Source organism: Artemia sp. Qi Xiang Cuo, chromosome 1 (genome assembly GCF_049724085.1).
Source record: "Artemia sp. Qi Xiang Cuo chromosome 1, ASM4972408v1, whole genome shotgun sequence".
NCBI classification, from domain to species: domain Eukaryota; kingdom Metazoa; phylum Arthropoda; class Branchiopoda; order Anostraca; family Artemiidae; genus Artemia; species Artemia sp. Qi Xiang Cuo.
In genome coordinates, this window is record NC_142794.1 from 9,486,292 (window position 1) to 9,506,668 (window position 20,377).

A 20,377-nucleotide genomic window follows, 5' to 3' on the forward strand; every position below is an offset into this window, starting at 1 on the left:
CCCATATATAGCCCAAATAATATATTTCTCCGTTCTTTTGTATCTTGTGACACGTTATCTATTTTACCCATTTTTGGATTCTCGACTCGATGAAATCTAGACTCGCTTAAGTCATAATAACAGAATGGTGGATATGTATTATTTGAAATTATCTAAGAATCTAGATAAAAATGTAATGAAATATGGTATAAGGCTATTTTACATACCCTAGGGCTACATTTTGAACCATCAGAGTGGGGTGCACTGTTGAAGCGACTGCGATTTTTTGAAAGAGCATAAAATAAGGCATCTAATGGTACTATTTTTATTTTATTAGCATATTTCCTTTAGAAGTGGTCAACCATTAAACGGGCATATTATTATTTTAGTTGTGTAAACAACGCATTAACGCTTTTGTTTTTAAGCAATAGTGTCGCTTTTTGTTGCTCTGAAAAAAAGTGTTTTAGGAAAAAAGACGCCAAAATTGATGCTTTGAGGGAAAGTTGCAGATGGCAGAACAAATTGAAGCTTAATGGGGTGGATGTCTTGTCTCGTTTTACGGTTACTACCATTAATTAGATTGTTAAAAAATTTCTTTGCTTTATTTTTAAAGGAACTGGTTCATTAATTCCATTAGATTCCATTAGACGACTTAATTTTCCAATGTTACATTCAAAGACTAATGGGCCAATTAAGTATGGGCTGAATGGAGGTTTCAATCCCCATCCGCGATAGAAACGAACTGAATATCTGCCCAGATAGTAATATGTTTTTCGTTGGACGACGTTTGAATCAGGCTGCCGAGCAAATATCAATCAGATGATTAGGATATTTGGGGGGAGGGGCATATATTTCGGAGAAATTTAGGTTATCACAGGAGTTGAACCCTCCCGGCATCCGGATTTCGTGGCGTTCTTTTCTAGGCAGCAGGAGGGGGCATCTAGCTTCACTGGCTATTATGCAAAAATTCTAATAATTACGACATCTGAGGGGATGGGCCTGGCTATGGAGATAGCTAGGTTCCAACAGGACTTAAATTCACTGAGACAACCAGATCTCCTGTAGTTTTCCCCTAGAGGGAGGAGGAAAAATAATCATTTTCTTTGGAAGCAATGTAAAATTCCTAATAACTATGGGATTTTATGGGAGGGATCTGGGTTTAGATAGATAGAATCTGACTTGAGTTGAATTTCGATCTAGCAGGATTTTACCTGGGTGTAGTGGCAAAACAGGTAGCATTTTACGAAATTACACTAACATCCCTAATAATTATGGTGTTTCAGGGAAGGGCATTAGTCTGGAGATAGCAGGATCAAATTGGACTTTAATCCGCTCTGGTAGTCGGTTTTTCTCTAAGGCCAGAGGGCAAGACATGAAAAATGCCCGTTTTTTCCGGTATTTTAAAATTTATCATAGATAGATAGATAGATAGATCGTGTATTTCAAAAAGCCCAAGAGCCATATACACACAAAAAATATGAAAATAGAAAAATTACAAAAGAGCAAATTACAAACACACATTAACATGAATACATTGCAAAAATACCTTCTGGTAAAATACCAAAAAAAATAACTTTAATTCCATATAATTAATAATAAATAATTGTAAAAACATTTCCTTCTTTTTAATCCCTTCTCTATGTACGCACCAATACGAAATATTGTGGTTGGATACTACTTTGTAAGATATTTGGAAGCAGCAAAACAATCCCATGTAAGTAATTTTCCCTTAAATCAGAGAGCACCGGGCACTTTCGGAGAAAATGGTCCAAATCTTCGTCCTCATCCCTACAAAGAGGACACACATATGCTGAAATATTTACTTTTAATTTTTGTATTTTGCTGCAACATGGGTATTGTTTGTGCTGTTTTGGGCCAGAAAAAATAGCCATTATGTAAAGTTGGGTCAAAATTTTTTGTAAATCTCATGCTTAAAGACTTAATTTTAGGTGATGTATAAAGAGCTTGTTCAGTCACCGCAGACACCAGTGGGAATCCTGAGCTAAAATCGAAAGAGACTTTGTTGCAATTGGCCTCTAGTGGGTTATCTCCAGTTTTGGCATCTCCGTCAAAGAAAAGAAGTTCTGTATCCAAATCTTTTGAACATGTCCCTGACGGTATTGTTGATTGTGGTAAGTCTTCAACCGAGACATGGATAAATAATTGTAATGATGATTGACTGCCAATGTTGCCGCCAATTTCTTTTTTTTTGTGTTTTCTATTTTTTAAAACAGTTTGGCCGTTTATTTAAATTTAAACTACTTGTACTTAATTAGATTTACATTTGCGTTCGATCATTATTTGCTTGATACATTTTTAGAAACCTTGGAATTTTACAGTGTTTTTAATAGTAGTTTTAAAAAATGTGTCAATATTTGCAATTTTGTTGAGATAACTCTCAGCATGCATCTTTTGTGAAAATTTGTATCTTACTTTAACCTTATCACTGTTAACTCTCAATAAAGAAACAAGAACTTCAGATTTTCAATTGAACGAGTCCCCTCTTAATTTTTTTTATCACCCCTTCCATGGGGGAGGGCGCACTTTGATTAAGTTTGCTCTATTTGTACAATCAAGTTTGGCTTGGTATAGGGGTTGGTAACCTTGTCTTGGCTGCAGGCAAGATTCAGCCAAAATGAGCTGGCATATGTAGTGGAATGGCCGAGATATGTAGCTATAGCTGGTTCAGTTCAGTTCAATATGGGTTTTAATTCAAAAAAATATATATAAAAATACACTTAACTTAGTTCCTTGTGCATTGATGCACGTTTGGGCCCGTAATAATTGCACACTCTAAATACAGCGTGGCCTCCTGTCCTTTTCAATTTCCACCCCGAACTGCCATCAAATAACAATAAATTTAACACAACTTCTCCTCCGCTCACACCCCTTGAAGTATCAAACTAAAATATGATAATTAATAATAATATTGAAAAATTCTAAACATAATAATAGTAAAATAAATCTAGTGAATAAATTTTTAATCTTTTAGATATTTTTTCACATTCTTTTTAAAGGAGCCGAGAGACCTATATGACCTCAGCTCTTGCGGAAGTGCATTCCACTCTCTAGCACACGCAATTCTAGGAGAAAATTCCGACCTAGCTGTCGGTGTCGGGGGTGTGTAAATGTCTGATGAAGATCGTGTATTTAAACTATGGATTTGTGATGCTAGTGTGAATAAGCCTCTAAATGGTGATGGGAGTGTTCCTGAAAAATATTTAAAACAAAAAACGGTGCAAGATAGTCTGTAAAGTGATGCCATGGATAGTCTGTTCGGTGCTGGGCCTAAAATTTGAAGTGCTTTATTGTGAACCGAGTTTAGTCTCTGTAAATGTGTCTTGAAATTAGATTGCCAAACCGTAGAACAATATTGAATGTGAGGCTTGATAACTGCATTGTAAAAAAAAGTATCTTCAAAAATTTGTTTTGTTTTCAAACTTTAATACGCGTTTTGTTAATATTTCACATTTATCATTTCATTAAAAAAAAAATCGCATGAATTTACTGAAAAAAATGTGCATTGTCAGTTTAATATACATATGCTGATATTTATTCCTTAAAATCTTAATTAATTTCGATTTCTTAAAGTTATAAAAACGAAAACATTTAAAAGAATGTTTTTCAGTAAAGTACAAATTATATTCTGGCCTTAGAAAGCATAGGGTTTAGAACCCTACTCAGATTAATTTCTGCTCGTTTTGAGTTTTACTTATTTTAATTTCTTTTTTTTTTCAGATTATTTGATTCTATTTTTGTTCATTTTTGATATAATGAAGTTCTTTTTTTTTTTGAAAAACTTATTTTGTGAAAAAAGTTTTTTAATTAATTTCTGTTCGTTTTATATTGACATAGTCTTTTTCAGGGAAAAAGACTGAGCCTCGTCTAAAGTTAAACAACCATCCCTTCCTTAAAAACCTTAATTATCCCCTGGGTATAACTTACAACCTTTTCCCCCAATTTTTCGGGTTTGTTTAAACCTTAAAAGCCTTGTTACACGATATTTAGACTGTATTGAATAGAATGGCTATCTCCAAGTTTTTATTAGATGCATTTTGGGACAAAACGACGTGTATGTGGGTGGGGGGATAGCTGTCCTACGATCACTTTAACTCTTAAAAAGAGCACTAGAATGTCTGATTACCGATCCAATCAGCCACCTCCGAAATTTATATGACCATCCTTTCTATAAAAACCTTATACGCCCCCAGGGCATAACTGACAACCCTTGTCCTGAGGGCTGGGGGCTTTTTTTTATCCTCCAAGACATAATTTCCAGACCTTTTAAATACGTTGAACAAAATGGCTATTTCGAAATTTTGATTGGAAGTGTTTGGGGAAAGGATGGGCTTGGGGGGAGATTAGTCCTCTGATCACTTTCGACTAATACAAAAGGCACTAGTCCTCTCAATTTCCAATTGAATGAGTCCTTCTTGAAGCTTCTACGACAAAACTTTCTACAAAAACCTTATATGCCCCAAGGGCAACTTACGACCCTTGTCCTGAGGGCTTTGGGGTGAGGGTTGTCATCCTCAAAGACATAAGTTCCAGACCTTTCAACTGCTTTGAACAAAATGGCTATATCAAAATGTTGATCGAAATTGTTTTGGGAAACGATGTGTGGGGGGGGGGGGAGTTGATTCTCCCTCCGATTACTTTCGACTGCTAAAAAGGACAAAAGCCCTCTCAATTTCCAATCGAATGAGCCCTTTTTGAAGTTTTTACGACAACGTTACATGGGCAGCGCGCTAGCGCTGCCTAAGTAAAGAACGATGTGGGCACAATGTGTTTTTTCTTTTTTCTCCATACCCGGGCACTTCGTATCGAAGGAGTTGTCGTAGAAACTTCAAAAAGGGCTCATTCGATTGGAAATTGGACTAGCTAGTGCCCTTTTTAATAGTCAAAAGTGATTGGAGGGCAACTAGCCCCCCCCCCCCACGCCCATAAATCCACAAAAGACATCCAATAAAAATTTTTAGATAGCAATTTTTTACAGCGTAATTGTTTTTCAGATAGAAAATATCTCTTTAAGGGCGACACTTCCCCAAAAGCCTCAGGGCATGGGTTTAAAGTAATACCCTGGGGCTATATAAGGTTTTTATAGAAGGAGTTGTCGTAGAAACTTCAAAAAAGTCTCATTTGATTGGAAATTAAAAGGGCTAGTGCCTTTTTTAATAGTCGAAAGTGATTAGAGGGCAACTAGCCCCTCCTCGCATCCATCATTCTCCCAAACACATCCAATCAAAATTTTGAGATCGCTATTTTGTTCAGCGTAGTTGATTTCCATATAGAAAATATCTTTTTGAGGAGGACACTCCCTCACAACCCTCAGGGAAAGCGTTTTAAGTTATGCCCTGGGGGCATATAAGTTTTTTATAGAAGGCATTGTCGTAGAAACTTCAAAACAGGCTATATCAATTAGAAATTCAAAGGGATAGTGCCCTTTTAATAGTCGAAAGTGATTGAAGGACAACAAGCCCACTCACGCCTATTATTTCCCAAAACACATCCAATCAAAATTTTGCGATAGCCATTTTGTTCAGCGTAGTTTATTTCTAGATAGAAAATATCTCTGAGGAGGACACTCCCCCACAACCCTTCGGGCAAAGGTTTTAAGTTATGCCCTGGGGCATATAAGGTTTTTATAGAAGGAGTTGTTGTAGAAACTTCAAAAAAGGCTCATTCGATTGGGAATTCAAAGGTCTAGTGCCTTTTTTAATAGTCAAAATTGCTTGGAGGGCAACTAGCCCCCCCCCCCCCCCCCGTCCATCATTCCCCCAAACACATCCAATCAACATTTTTGAGATAGCCATTGTGTTCAGCGTAGATGATTTCCAGAGAGAAATTATCTTTTGAGGAGGACACTCCCCCACAACCCTCGGGGCAAGGGTTTAAAGTTATGCCCTGGGGGCATATAAGATTTTTATAGAAGGCGCTGTCGTAGAAACTTAAAAAAGGCTCATTCGATTGGAAATTCAAAGGGCTAGTGCCCTTTTTAATAGTCGAAAGTGATTGAGGGCAACTAGCACCCCCCCCCCCCCGCGCCCATCATTCCCCCAAGCACATCCAATCAAAATTTTGAGATAGCCATTTTGTTCAGCGTAGTTGATTTCTAGATAGAAAATATGTTTTTCAGGAAGACACTCCCCCACAACCCTTGGGGCAAGGGTTTTAAGTTATGGCCTGGGGGCATATAAGGTTTTTATAGAAGGCGTTGTCATATAAACTTCAAAAAAGGCTCATTTGATTGGAAATTCAAAGGGCTTGTGCCCTTTTTAATAGTCAAAATTGATTGGAGGGCAACTAGAACCCCCCCCCCCCCGCACGCCCATCATTCTCCCAAACACATCCAATCAAAATTTTGAGATAGCCATTTTGTTCAGCGTAGTTGATTTCCAGATAGAAAACATCTTTTTGAGGAGGACACTCCCCCACAACCCTCGGGGCAAGGGTTTTAAGTTATGCCCTGGGGGCATATAAAGTTTTTATTGGAGGTGCTGTCGTAGAAACTTAAAAAAAGGCTCATTCGATTGGAAATTCAAAGGACTTGTGCCCTTTTTAATAGTTGAAAGTGATTGGACTGTAACTAACCCCCCTCGCATGCCCACCTTTTCATAGGCAGCGCGCTAGCGCTGCCTAAGTAAAGACCGATGTGGGCACAATGTGTTGTTTTTTGTTTTTTGTTTCTCCGTACCTGGGCACTTCGTATCGAAGGAGTTATCCTAGAAACTTCGAAAAGGGCTCACTCGATTGGAAATTGGAGTGGCTAGTGCCCTTTTTATAGTCCAAAGTGATTGGAGGGCAACTAGCCCCCCCCCCCCCCAAGCCCATCATTCGCCCAAACACATCCATTCAAAATTTTGAGATAGCCATTTTGTTCAGCGTAGATGATTTCCAGATAGAAAATACATTTTTGAGGAGGAGACTCTCCCAAAACTCTCAGGGCAAGGGTTTTAAGTTATGCCAGGGGGGCATATAAGGTTTTTATAGAAGATGTTGTCGTAGAAACTTCAAAATAGGCTCATACGATTGGAAATTCAAAGGGCTAGTACCCTTTTTAATAGTCAAAAGTGATTGGAGGGCAACTAGCCCCCCCCCCCCAAGGTCTCAGTTTAATTTACTTAATTTGTCTTTGGATTACAATAAGAACAAGAAGTAAATTAAAAAAAAAATTACAGCAAAAATAAAAGTAAAATGTAAACAAAAGCTGTTACTTTTTTACAAATGTGAACTTTTTATTTGACGCAAAATAAAGCAGAATAAAACAAAATAGATAAGTAAAATTAATATTTTTTAAAATTAGGTTTAGGATTTTGCTGGGTAAGCTATATGACACTGTTTCCATTTTCTTTTATTTTCAGTGATAAGCTTGGGTGTCATGTTGTCGTTTTTGCACCTATTTAGACCAGCAACGAACAAAAGCAATTTCTATGGATAATTATAATTAAGTAATACAAAAAAAAAATCTAAGAAAAAAGAAGCAGAATAAATTTATGTGGATAACTATTTCCCCACCCAGAAAAACTAATATCCGGGAAAACTACTTATCTCATATTAAAAAAATGCTTTTGATTTTGGAAGCTTAAACCATTCCCTAAATGATAATTCAAGCAGAACCAATAATTCTATGTTGACCTACATATTAGAGATATTGACTTTTGTCCGATTCAACATAGTTCTATCGATTTATAAGACAACCACCGTGTTATTTACCTAAATTAATCTACAGAGAAACCCAAATGAAAGTTCTGACTTTCGCGAGGATATTAACGAGCATCAAACAGTTCTTGGTAACGAACTGTAAGTAAGGAGCGACCCGGCACAATAGTAACAGAAACTCTAAGAAACGGAATTTTGATACCAGTAGATACATCAAAAGAATTAGATTTTTATGCTGATTTCAAATATATAAGTTTAATGAAGTTTAGTCTTACCCATCAAAAGTTAAAAGCCTGAAAAAATGTGCCTTATTTTCGGAAAAGGGGGAAACACCCCCTAAAAGAAATAGAATCTTAATAAAAATCAAACCATCAGATCCAGCGTATGTGAAAACCATACTGAATAGGTTTCAAGCTCCTATCTGCAAAAATGTGGAATTTTGTATTTTTTGCCAGAAGAAAGATCACGGATGCGTGTTTTTTTTCCCAGGAGTTATCTTATCGATCCAGTAGTCCTAGAATGTCGTGAGAGGGCTTATGGGAGCGGAAATTAAAAGTTCTAGTGCCATTTTTAAGTGACAAAAAAAATTGGACTGAAACTGGGCTCCCTCTTGCGCTCATTTTCTTCCCGAAGTCACCCAATTAAAATTTTGAGATAACCATTTTGTTCAGCATAGTCGAAATTCTTCACACCCGGGCACTTCGTATCGAAGGAGTTGTCGTAGAAAGTTCGAAAAGGGCTCATTCGATTGAAAATTGGAGTGGCTAGTGCCCTTTTTAATAGTTGAAAGTGATTGATGGGCAACTAGCCCCCCCCCCACGCCCATCCATTCTCAAAACAAATCCCATTAAAAAGTTGATATAGCCATTTTGTTGAGCGTAGTTAATTTCAAAATAGTAAATATGTCTTTGAGGAGGACACTTCCGCACAGCCCTCAGGGAAAGGGTTTTAAGTTTTGCCCTAGGGTCATATAAGGTTTTTTATAGAAGGCATTTTCATTGAAACTTAGTAAAAGGCTCTTTTTATTGTAAATTCAAAGAGTTTGTTCCAGTTTTAATAGTTAAAATGGTTAGGAGGGCAAATAACCCCCCCCCCCCCTGCCCCACGCCCATCGTTCCCCTAAACACATCAAATAAAGATTTTGAGACAGACATTTTGTTCCGCGTAGTTTATTTCCAGATAGAAAATATCTTTTTGAAGGGGACACTCCCCCACAACCCTCGGGGCATGGGTTTTAAGTTATGCCCTGGGGGCATGTAAGGTTTTTATAGAAGGCGTTGTCGTAGAAACTTCAAAAAATGCTCCTTCGATTGGAAATTCAAACAGCTAGTGCCCCTTTTAATAGTCAAAAGTGATTGGAGGGCAACTAGCCCCCCTCACGCCCATCATTCCCCCAAACACATCCAATCAAAATTTTGAGGTAGCCATTTTGCTTAGCGTAATTGATTTTCAGATAGTACATATCTTTTTGTGGAGAACACTCCCTCACAACCCTCGGGGCAAGGGTTTTAAGCTATGCCCTGGGGGCATATAAGGTTTTTATAGAAGGCGTTGTCGTAGAAACTTAAAAAAGGGCTCATTCGATTGGAAATTCAAAAGGCTAGTGTCCTTTTTAATAGTCGAAAGTGATTGGAGGGCAACTAGCCCCCCGCCGCGCCCATCATTTCCCCAAGCACATCCAATCAAAATTTTGAGATAGCCATTTTTTTCACCGTAGTTGATTTCTAGATAAAAAACATTTTTTTGAGGAGGACACTCCCCTACAACCCTCGGGGCAAGGGTTTTGAGTTATGCCCTGGAGGCATATAAGGTTTTTATAGAAGGCGTTGTCGTAGAAACTTCAAGAAAGGCTCATTCGATTCGAAATTCAAAGGGCTAGTGCCCTTCTAATAGTCGAAAGTGATTGGAGGGCAACTTGCCCTCAAAAATATAAATGTTTTTACTTTTATAACTTTAATAAATCAAATAATATTAAGACTTTGATTACTAAATACCAGTATATGTATATTAAACTGACAACGCACATTCATTTGTATTTTTTTCAGTAAAGTGCAAATTATTTTTTGGCCTTGGGAAGGCAAAGGGGTTTTGAGCCCGACTTATGTAAATCTCTGCCCCTTTTGAGTTTGACTTGGTTATTTATTTTAATTTCTGTTCGTTTTGGGTTTCATTTATTTATCGATGCTGATTTGTGGTAGTTTCGAGCTTAATAGATTATTTGATTTTATTTTTGCTCATTTTTTGTTTAATGGAGTCCTTTACTTTTCTTTGGAAAACTTATTTTGTGGAAAAAGTTTTTTTAATTAATTCTATAAAAATCTTAATGCCCCAGGGCATAACTTACAACCTTAGCTCTGAGTGCTGTGGGGGGGGGGTCATACTCAAAGACATATTGTCCAGACCCTTCAACTACGTTCAGCAAAATGGCTGTATCAAAATGTTGATCAAAAGGCTTTGGGGGAAGGATGGGCATGTGGGGAATTTGCCCTCCAATCGCTTTTGACTATTAGTAAGGGTACTAGCCCTCTCATTTCCCAATTGAAAGAGCCTTTTCTGAAGTTTCTACGACAACGTTTTCTAAAAAAACCTTATATGTCCCTAGGGCATAACTTACCACCTTTGCCCAGGGGGCTTTGGGGGGTTTGCCATCCTCAAAGATATAATTTACGGACCTTTCACCTACGTTGAAGAAAATGACCATCTTAAAATTTTGATTGAATACGTTCGATAAAATGGTGGGCGTGAGAGGGGGGTTTGTTGCCCTCCAATCACTTTCGACTATTAAAAAAGGCACTGGTCCTGTCAATTTCCAATCGAATGAGCCCTTTTTGAAGTTTCTACGACAACACTTTCCATTTAAACCTTATGTGCCCCAGGGCATAACTTACAACCTTTGCTCAGGGGGCTTTAGGGGGTTCGTCATCCTCAAAGACATAAGTTTCGGACCTTTCAAATAAGTTGAAAAAATGGCTATCCCAAAATTTTGATTGAATGTGTTTGGGGAAATAATATGCGTGAGAGGGGGGTTAGTTGCCCTCCAATCACTTTCGACTATTAAAAAAGGCACTAGTCCTATCGATTTTTAATCGAATGAGCCCTTTTTGAAGTTTCTACGACAACACTTTCTATTAAAACATTATATGCCAACCCATGGCATAACTTACAACGTTTGTCCAGGGGCCTTTAGGGGATTCGTCATCCTCAAAGACATAATTTTCGGACCTTTTAACTACGTTGAACAAAATGGTTATCCCAAAATTTGGTTGAATGTGTTCGGGGAAATAATTTGCGTGACAGGGGGGTTAGTTGCCCTCCTATCACTTTCAACTATTAAAAAGGACACTAGCCCTCTCAATTTCCAATCGAATGAGCCCTTTTTGAAGTTTCTATGATAACACTTTTTATTAAATCCTCATATGCCCTCAGGGTATAACTTACAACCCTTGCCCTGAGGGTTGTGTGGGGGGTTTTCATCCTCAGAGACCTAATTTTGAACAAAATGGCTATCTCAAAATTTTCATTGGATGTGTTTGGGGAAATGGTTGGCGTGAGAGGGGGATTAGTTGCCCTTCAATCACTTTCGACAATTAAAAAGGGCACTAACCCTTTCAATTTCCAATCGAATGAGTCCTTTTTGAATTATCTACAACAATGTTTTCTATGAAAACGTTATATGCCCCCAGGACATAACTTAAAACCCTTTTCCCGTGGGCTTTAGGGGGGGGGGTTGTCATCCTCAAAAATCTAATTTCCAGAGCTTTTAACTATGTTGAAAAAAAATGCTATCTCAAAATTTTATTGGATGTGTTTGGGGAAATGGTGGGAGTGAGAGGGGGCTAGTTGCCCTCCAATCACTTTCTACTATGAAAAAAGGGTAGTACCCTTTCAATTTCCAATTGTATGAGCCCTTTTTGAAGTTTCTACGACAACCCTTTCTATAAAAACCTTATATTCCCCTAGGGACCAACTTACAACCCTTACCCTGAGGGTTGTGTGTGGGGGGTTGTCATCCTCAAAGTCATAATTTCCAGAACTTTCAACTGCGTTGAACAAAATGGATATATCAAAATTTTGATTGGACGTGTCTGGGGAAAATGTTGGCGTGAGAGGGGGGTTAGTTGCCCTCTAATCACTTCCGACTTTTAAAAAGGGCACTATCCCTTTCAATTGCCAATTGAATGTGCCCTTTTTGAGGTTTTTACCAAAAATCTCTCTATAAGAATTATATATTATTTGTTTTATCCCGCATCCTCTTTTCACAGGAGTATTAGCATCCATTAAACAAAAAATTAGCGAAAATAAAATAATCTACCAAGCTCGAAACTACCACAAATCAGCATCGATAAATAAATGAAACCCAAAACGAACAGAAATTAAAATAAATAACCGAGTCAAACTCGAAAAGAGCAGAAATTAACATAAGTTGGGCTCAAAACCCCTATGCCTTCCCAAGGCCAGATCATAATTTGCACTTTACTGAAAAAAATATAAATGTTTTTACTTTTATAACTTTAATAAATCCAATAATATTAAGATTTTGATTACTAAATATCAGTATATGTGTAATAAACTGACAATGCTCATTCATTTGTATTTTTTTCAGTAAAGTGCAAATTATGATCTGGCCTTGGGAAGGCATAGGGGTTTTGAGAAATAACTTATGTTAATTTCTGCTCGTTTTGAGTTTGATTCAGTTATTTACTTTAATTTCTGTTCGTTTTGGGTTTCATTTATTTATCGATGCTGATCTGTGGTAGTTTCGACCTTGGTAGATTATTTGATTTTATTTTTGCTCATTTTTTGTTTAATGGAGATCTTTACTTTTCTTTGAAAAACTTATTTTGTGGAAAAAGTTTTTTTTAATTAATTCCATAAAAACCTTAATGCCCCAGGGCATTACTTACAACCTTAGCTCTGAGTGCTGTGGGGGGAGGGGGGGGGAAACTCAAAGATATATTGTCCAGACCCTTCAATTACGCTCATCAAAATGGCTGTATCAAAATGGTGATCAAAAGTCTTTGGGGAAATGATGGGCATGTGGGGAACTTGCCCTCCAATCGCTTTTGACTATTAATAAGGGTACTAGTCCTCTCATTTCCCAACTGAATGAGCCTTTTTTGAAGTTTCTACGACAACGCTTTCTAAGAAAAAACCTTACATGCCCCTAGGGCATAACTTACCACCTTTGCCCAGGGGGCTTTGGGGGGTTTGCCATCCTCAACGATATAATTTCCGGACCTTTCACCTACGTTGAAGAAAATGACCATCTCAAAATTTTGATTGAATGCGTTCGATGAAATAGTGCGCGTGAGAGGGGGGTTATTTGCCCTCCAATCAATTTCGACTATTAAAGAAGGCACTAGTTCTGTCAATTTCCAATCGAATGAGCCCTTTTTGAAGTTTTTACGACAACACTTTCCATTAAAACCTTATACGCCCCAGGGCATAACTTACAACCTTTGCCCAGGGGGCTTTAGGGGGTTCGTCATCCTCAAAGACATAATTTTCGGACCTTTCAAATAAGTTGAACAAAATGGCTATCCCAAAATTTTGATTGAATGTGTTCGGGGAACTAATATGCGTGAGAGGGGGGTTAGTTGCATTCCAATCACTTTCGACTATTAAAAAGGGCACTACTCCCATCGATTTCCAATCGAATGAGCCCTTTTTGAAGTTTCTACGACAACACTTTCTATTAAAACCTTATATGCCAACCCATGGCATAACTTACAACCTTTGTCCAGGGGCCTTTAGGGGACTCGTCATCCTCAAAGACATCATTTTCGGACCTTTTAACTACGTTGAAAAAAGTGGCTATCCCAAAATTTGGTTGAATGTGTTCGGGGAAATAATATGCGTGAGAGGGGGGTTAGTTGCCCTCCTATCACTTTCAACTATTAAAAAGGACACTAGCCCTCTCAATTTCCAATCAAATGAGCCCTTTTTGAAATTTTTATGACAATACTTTCTATTATATCCTTATATGCCCTCAGGGTATAACTTACAACCGTTGCCCTGAGGGTTGTGTGGGGGGTTTTCATCCTCAAAGACATAATTTTGAACAAAATGGCTATCTCAAAATTTTGATTGGATGTGTTTGGGGAATTGTTTGAAATGAGAGGGAGATTAGTTGCCCTTCAATCACTTTCGACAATTTAAAAGGGCACTAACCCTTTCAATTTCCAATCGAATGAGCCCTTTTTGAAGTTTATACAACAATATTTTCTATAAAAACGTTATATAACCCCAGGCCATAACTTAAAACCCTTTTCCCGTGGGATGTGGGGGGGGGGGGTTCATCCTCAAAAAACTAAATTCCAGAGCTTTCAACTACGTTGAAAAAAAATGCTATCTCAAAATTTTATTGGATGTGTTTGGGGAAATGGTGGGCGTGAGAGGGGGACAGTTGCCCTCCAATCACTTTTTACTATGGAAAAAGGGTAGTGCCCTTTCAATTTCCAATTGTATGGGCCCTTTTTGAAGTTTCTACGACAACTCTTTGTGTAAAAACCTTATATTACCCTTGGGATCTACTTACAACCCTTACCCTGAGGCTGTGTGTGGGGGGGTGTCATCCTCAAAGTCATGATTTCTAGAACTTTCAACTGTGTTGAACAAAATGGATATCTCAAAATTTTGATTGGACGTGTCTGGGGAATGGTTGGCGTGAGAGGGGGGTTAGTTGCCCTCCAATCACTTCCGACTTTGAAAAAGGGCACTATCCTTTTCAATTTCGTATTGAATGTGCCCTTTTTGAGGTTTCTACCAAAAATCTCTCTATAAGAACCTTATATGCCCCCAGGGTATAACTTAGAACCCTTGCTCTGAGGGGTTTGTCATCTTCAAAAGCATAATTTCTAGAACTTCAAACTACGTTGAACAAAATGGCTATCTCAAAATTTTGATTGGATGTGTTTGGGGAAATTATGGGTGTGACTGGGGGGTTAGTTGCCCTCCAACTACTTTCTACTATTAAGAAGGGCGCTAGCCCTTTCAATTTCCAATTGAGTTAGCCCTTTTTGAAGTTTCTAAGACAATACTTTCAATAAAAACCTTATATGCCCCCAGGACATAACTTACGACCCTTGCCCTAAGTGATGTGAGGGGGGGGGGAAAGTTGTCAACCTCAAAGGTCTAATTTCCAGAACTTCAAACTACGTCGAACAAAATGGCTATCTCAGAATTTTGATTGGATGTGTTTGGGGAAAGGGTTGGCGTGAGAGGGGGACTAGTTGCCCTCCAATAACTCGACTATTAAAAAGGGCACTAGCCCTTTCAATTTCTAATCAAATGAGCTCTTTTTGAAGTTTCTACGACAACGCTTTGTATAAAAAAAAACGTTATATGGCCCCAGGGCATAACTTACAACCCTTGCCCTCGGGGCTCTTAGGGTGTTATCATCTTCAAAGACCTAATTTCCAGAACTTTCAACTATGTTGAACAAAATGGATATCTCAGAATTTTGATTGCTCGTGTTTGGGAAAATGGTGGGCGTGAGAGGGGGTTAGTTGCCCTCCAATTACTCTCCACTATTTAAAAGGGCACCAGTCCTTCGGATTGCCAATTGAACAAGCCCTTTTTAAAGTTTCTATGACAACGCTTTCTATAAAAACCTTATATGCCCCAGGATATAAGTTACAACCCTTGCCCTGAGGGCTGTGGGGGAGTGTCCTCCTCAAAGACATAATTTTCAGATCTTTCAACTATGCTGAAAAAAAACGGCTATCTAAAAATTTTGATTCGATGTGTTTGGGGAAATGGTGGGCGTGGATGGGGTGTTAGTTGCCTACCAATCACTTTCGGCTGTTAAAAAGGTCACAAGTTCTTCGAATTTGCAATCGAATGAGCCTCTTTCGAAGTTTCTACGACACATCCTTCGATACGAAGTGCCCTGGTCTGAGCAAAGAAACAAATAAATAATACATTGTGCCAACATCGTTCTTTACATAGGCAGCATAATTGCACTGCCTATAATTAAGACAAGGTGAAATCCGATCCCTGTAATTTGTGTATAAGCTTTCTATTTTGTAGAATCCCCTTGCCCCTTATTACACCAACTAAGAAGGGGATTTAGAGTCAGGAGATTTGTAGCCACCCTACAAGGCTCTAGTTTGTGTTCTCATCCGACTACTCTTAAAGAATTTTATATGAATGATTATTGAAGTAGCTCTTCCAGTGTAAGGTCTACAGAAAGCTATTTCAGGGAATAGCAAAATATGGTAAAAATATGCAATGTAAAATTATAACAAGTAGTATCGCAAAATTTTGACATTTTGTTGAACAGGTGGGCCCATTGCTCCCCCTCCCATGTATTTGTGGTGGCTATTTCACTTTTCTTTGCTCGTAGGCAATATTTTGTGGTGAAATTCAATCTTTTTATTTTTGCGTAATTTAATGCAAGCTTTAGTCTAATTGGTCTAACCTTATCTAATGTTTTAGGATTAGGATTTTACAAATGTTTTATGTATTGTAACAAATGTTACAATGTTTTAGGGTTTTACAATTCAATCTATTAGACTTTAAAGTATAACTTCTGTGATGGATAATCTCATGATATAATTCACTTAAAAGAAATTTCTTGCTATGTTAAGATCAACATTAAAAAAATAAGCAACATTTGCAGACTTGGTCTTTTTTTATATTTGATGTTTTTTAATTAATCAGTGTTTGTCAACGTTCATTTTACTCTCATAAGCCTAAAAAACTGAAAAAATCTGAAATATCTGTTAAAACGACCGCTGAAAAGAAAAAAACGGGCCGTTTCTGTTTTTCTGTAAAAAAAATGGAAAAAAATAAACAGAATTCCGTTTTTTTTCCTCGTTTTGGCTAGAATCTGTTTCTGTTCCGTTTTTTAAGTTACCGTTTTTTTACGTTTCTATTTTAGCCAAAAACAGAAACGGTGTCGACCCCTACAACAAAGGACTATAAATAATTCTTAATAACAATCAATAATTTTTTTTCTCGTTTTATTAAGCAAATGCTTTGCATGTTAAAACTTCAAATGCTTATGTTTATATGTTTAAGTATTAATGTTATGTTTATATTGTTTAAATCTTAAGTGTTTAAATGTTTAACGTTTATTTAATGTTTTCCTAATCCCCCTCCTACAGGCCATGGAGCCTTTGTGGGGATTTGTAGATTGCTATGTAATTATTTTACTGGTATATGGAAAATAAATCTATCTATCTATCTATATTCCTTTAATAACCAAAACGGTTCAAAATTTATCAAACATCGTCATTAAATTCTTATGGTTGGAAAGCATCTGTTGCATTAAAAACATCAAATTGTTATTTTTTACCTAATATTTGCTTGCCCCAAGATAAGTTGTAAACAGCATGTTTTTTGACCGACCATTTCCCTATTTGGAAATAGTAAGCCAGTTGTATTCAAAAGAGATTTGGACCCAGTTTTGGTTGTCACAAATCAGTGTAACATAGTAGATATAATTTTTTCGGTATAGGAGTCCACTTGGCCAGGAACATTTTTTGTCGAATTCGGCCCTTTGGGACTTGTGATAGTAACTTTTTTAAATAAATATCTTAACTTGTTCCCCTCAACATTCTCTGAACGTTTCAATTTCAAACACTTCCCTAACTGTTTTGAAAATAAGATATGCCGTTATAATAACCAGAGTGTATATAGTGGTTTGATTATGTTTGATATCACCCTTAATATTCCATGAAAATTTCAATCTAACACCCGTAGCCATTCCTGAGATCAATATGGATGCGTCCAGATAGGTCCTCTTGACAAGTTGGACTAACCTAGTGTCTTTTGACTTAGTGGGACACCTCCCCCCTTACTGGAAATATTCTCTAAAATTTTCAACTTAACATACTTAGCCATTTGTGAGATCTTACAAATAAGCCCTTTTGACAACCTGGATGTATTTTGTCATTTTGAAAAGGAGGATACAGTTAAACTCTTTTGATTTAATTCAATAGTTCTTGTTGGTATAGTAGAATTTATAGTAGTATTTGCAGTCAGAGTCGCAATCGCAGTAGTTGTATCAGTACTATTATTGGGAAATGGTAAGTCTATTGTATTTAAAAGAGATTTGGGCCCAGTTTCGGTTGTCACGAATCGATGCAACAAAGTAGATAACAATTTTTTGGCATAGTAGTCCACCTGGCCCATGAACTTCTTTTGTTGAATCCCACTCCCTCTTATCTCAGTGATACTTAAATCTTTACTTTTTAAAACTAAATAGCCGCATCAATGAATGCTTCAACCAAATAATTGATTCAATCAATAAATTCTTAAATGTTGACAGTTTTTTGTTTAATACTACCTCCCTTTCTCTCTGAAGCACTGGCATCTTTGCTTTACAAAATTAAGTAACTGCTACAATTTATGCCTATATCAGTTAATTAACTAATCAAATTAGTCCATTAATTAATTAATACTTAACTTTAAACCATCTTTATTTTAGTCCCAGTTCCTTTTTTTCAGTTGTACGAACATCTTTAATTTCTAAAACTAAGTAACTGTGTGATCAAATAACCACACTGATTAATACTTAAACTTAAATCAGCAAATCAATCCATTAATCAATTAGTACTTAAATTGGAGCTGTTTTTAATTTAATCCCAATTCCTGTATTCTGAATGGTACTAGCATCTTAACTTTCCAAACTAAATATTTGCATAACCATATAACCACACCTAATAATTAATAATTTTTTTCATCAATTTTAATCAAATTTTTAAGTGATTTAATACTTAAACCAATCAACTAGCTAAATTATTAAATCAAGCTACTAATCAATTAGTGATTAAGTTTCAGTAGTTTCTTGTTGAATCCCATCGCTTGTTCTCGATGCTACTAACATCTTTGCTTTACACAACTCAATAACTATAAATACATTCTCAGACTCTAATGGCGTACCACAAACTTTTAAAGAGGTAATTGAGATACAAAAAATATATGAACCAAAATTTAGCAATAAATAGAGATAATGGAGATATTTAATTAAGCCCAATTTACGACAGTTTAATTTTTAAGGACTCAATCAATATTTTCACCCGGCATAACTTAAAAGAACCTATTTGAATATCTAATGAAAACCGAAAATGTAGATAAGCTAAAACTATTACAAAGCAAAAAATCCTTGCCCAATAATCTTGTTAAATTCTTTTTCATTGATTCCTGCCTGTTTTTTATTCGCTGTCTGTTCTTTATTTGCAGTGTAAAATTTTAATGGTTAGATTTTCGTTTTTTTTTCTTTGTCTTCTTTTTTGTTTAGCTCTGGGAACAGATTGTCGGAGGTCCTTGTCGAAAGATTTCCTTATTTTTTGGCATCCTCATGATATACCACTGGCTAATAAAATCCTCGTTTTTTCACCTTTTTTGATTTTATTTTTCATTTTGTTAGTTCCTTTCCTCTCTGAGTCTCATTTGTCAATAACTATAAAACTAATGATTGATTCAATTAATTAATTGATTAAGTCAAAATACTAATTAATACTTAAATTTAAGCAGCTGAGACTGAATAGAATTAATTCTAAATAGTTTAAAAATGTGCCGAGGGTTTTGTCGAATTGATTTACGAAGGCAGGGTATTAGAATGTCTTGGGTACTTCCTTCATTGTATAACTCTCACCATTAGTAGACTTTTAAAATAATTTTAAGCTTTTTTGACTGTCTTTTGTCTCTTTTCAATCGAGCTATATCCTTTTGAAAATAATTATTTATTCGAAATTATTAGCTAACTACTATTATTTGTTTACGAAAAAAAAGTATGTTTTATCGGGATGAAATTTTACTTGCTTATCAACCGTAGTTGGTTCTGGTTAGACTTTTATTGGCACTTGTTCGCTTTCAATATTGATAAACTGTTAAAATAAATTTACTTTAATTTTTTATTTAAAACCAAAGAGAGAAAAATTCCAAATGCAGAAGGAAACAGGGGCCTGCAACCTTGAATGAAAACGGAAAGATAGTTTCTCAACAAAATAATTAACTTCAAATTCATTTTCTTTTTTTATCCATTTGTTTTTGTGTATTCACAAGATTACTCGTAATTGTGTATATAAATACCCTGTGCTGTTCTTCACAGCAGTATTAATTGTGTATGTAGATATTGGTTTGTTTCTTATATTGTTTTTAGTTTTAGTATCTTTACTCTTTTAATTAATATTTGTGTATTTAGTGCTGAAGACGCCTCGTTTTATACAGGCTAAATATCCGTCGTTTTATGCGTCTTTTCCTTCTACTGGCTTCAGGCTCGTTGTTTTATTCTTCATTTTGAGATTTTTCTTTCATTATATTGGCATGGCGTCCCAGTTCGGCTTCAGATCTTTTAATTTTATATTTTGATTTAACCCTCTCTCAAGAAGCTCCAATTTTCTTTTAGTCCTTCCGCATTGCCTCCTCCTGTCCCATTTGGGGACACCCACTTTTGTTTTGGCTCCAGATAGATGACCAATCATTTGTTTTATCCCGCATCCTCTTTTCACAGGAGTATAAGCATCTTTATTTTCTAAAACTAAATACCCACATGAATTAATGCTAACATCTATCAATTGATTACTTTATAATAACTTTGATATTTTATTTAAGGAAATTTTTAATTTAATTTTACTGTTTGTTGTCTCTTTTCAATTGGATTGTTTTGTTTAACAAAAATGAAGGAATGATTTATTCGAAACTGTAAATCATTTATTTATATTTTTTTATTTATGAAAACATTATTTATTTGCTTCACTTGTTATTTTACTTAAAAAGTCTTTTTTTT

General features: G+C 36.3%; 1 protein-coding gene across 2 annotated transcripts in view; it reads left to right on the forward strand.

The window, feature by feature from the left end:
- LOC148955993 (uncharacterized) overlaps positions 1–20,377 on the forward strand; it is a 215,707-nt gene that overhangs the window by 13,381 nt on the left and 181,949 nt on the right. For both annotated transcript variants that reach the window (XR_016142137.1, XM_089093501.1), the window contains one exon: positions 1,929–2,111. The gene's annotated coding sequence lies outside the window, so the exon portion shown is untranslated. The remainder of the gene's footprint in view (positions 1–1,928; positions 2,112–20,377) is intronic.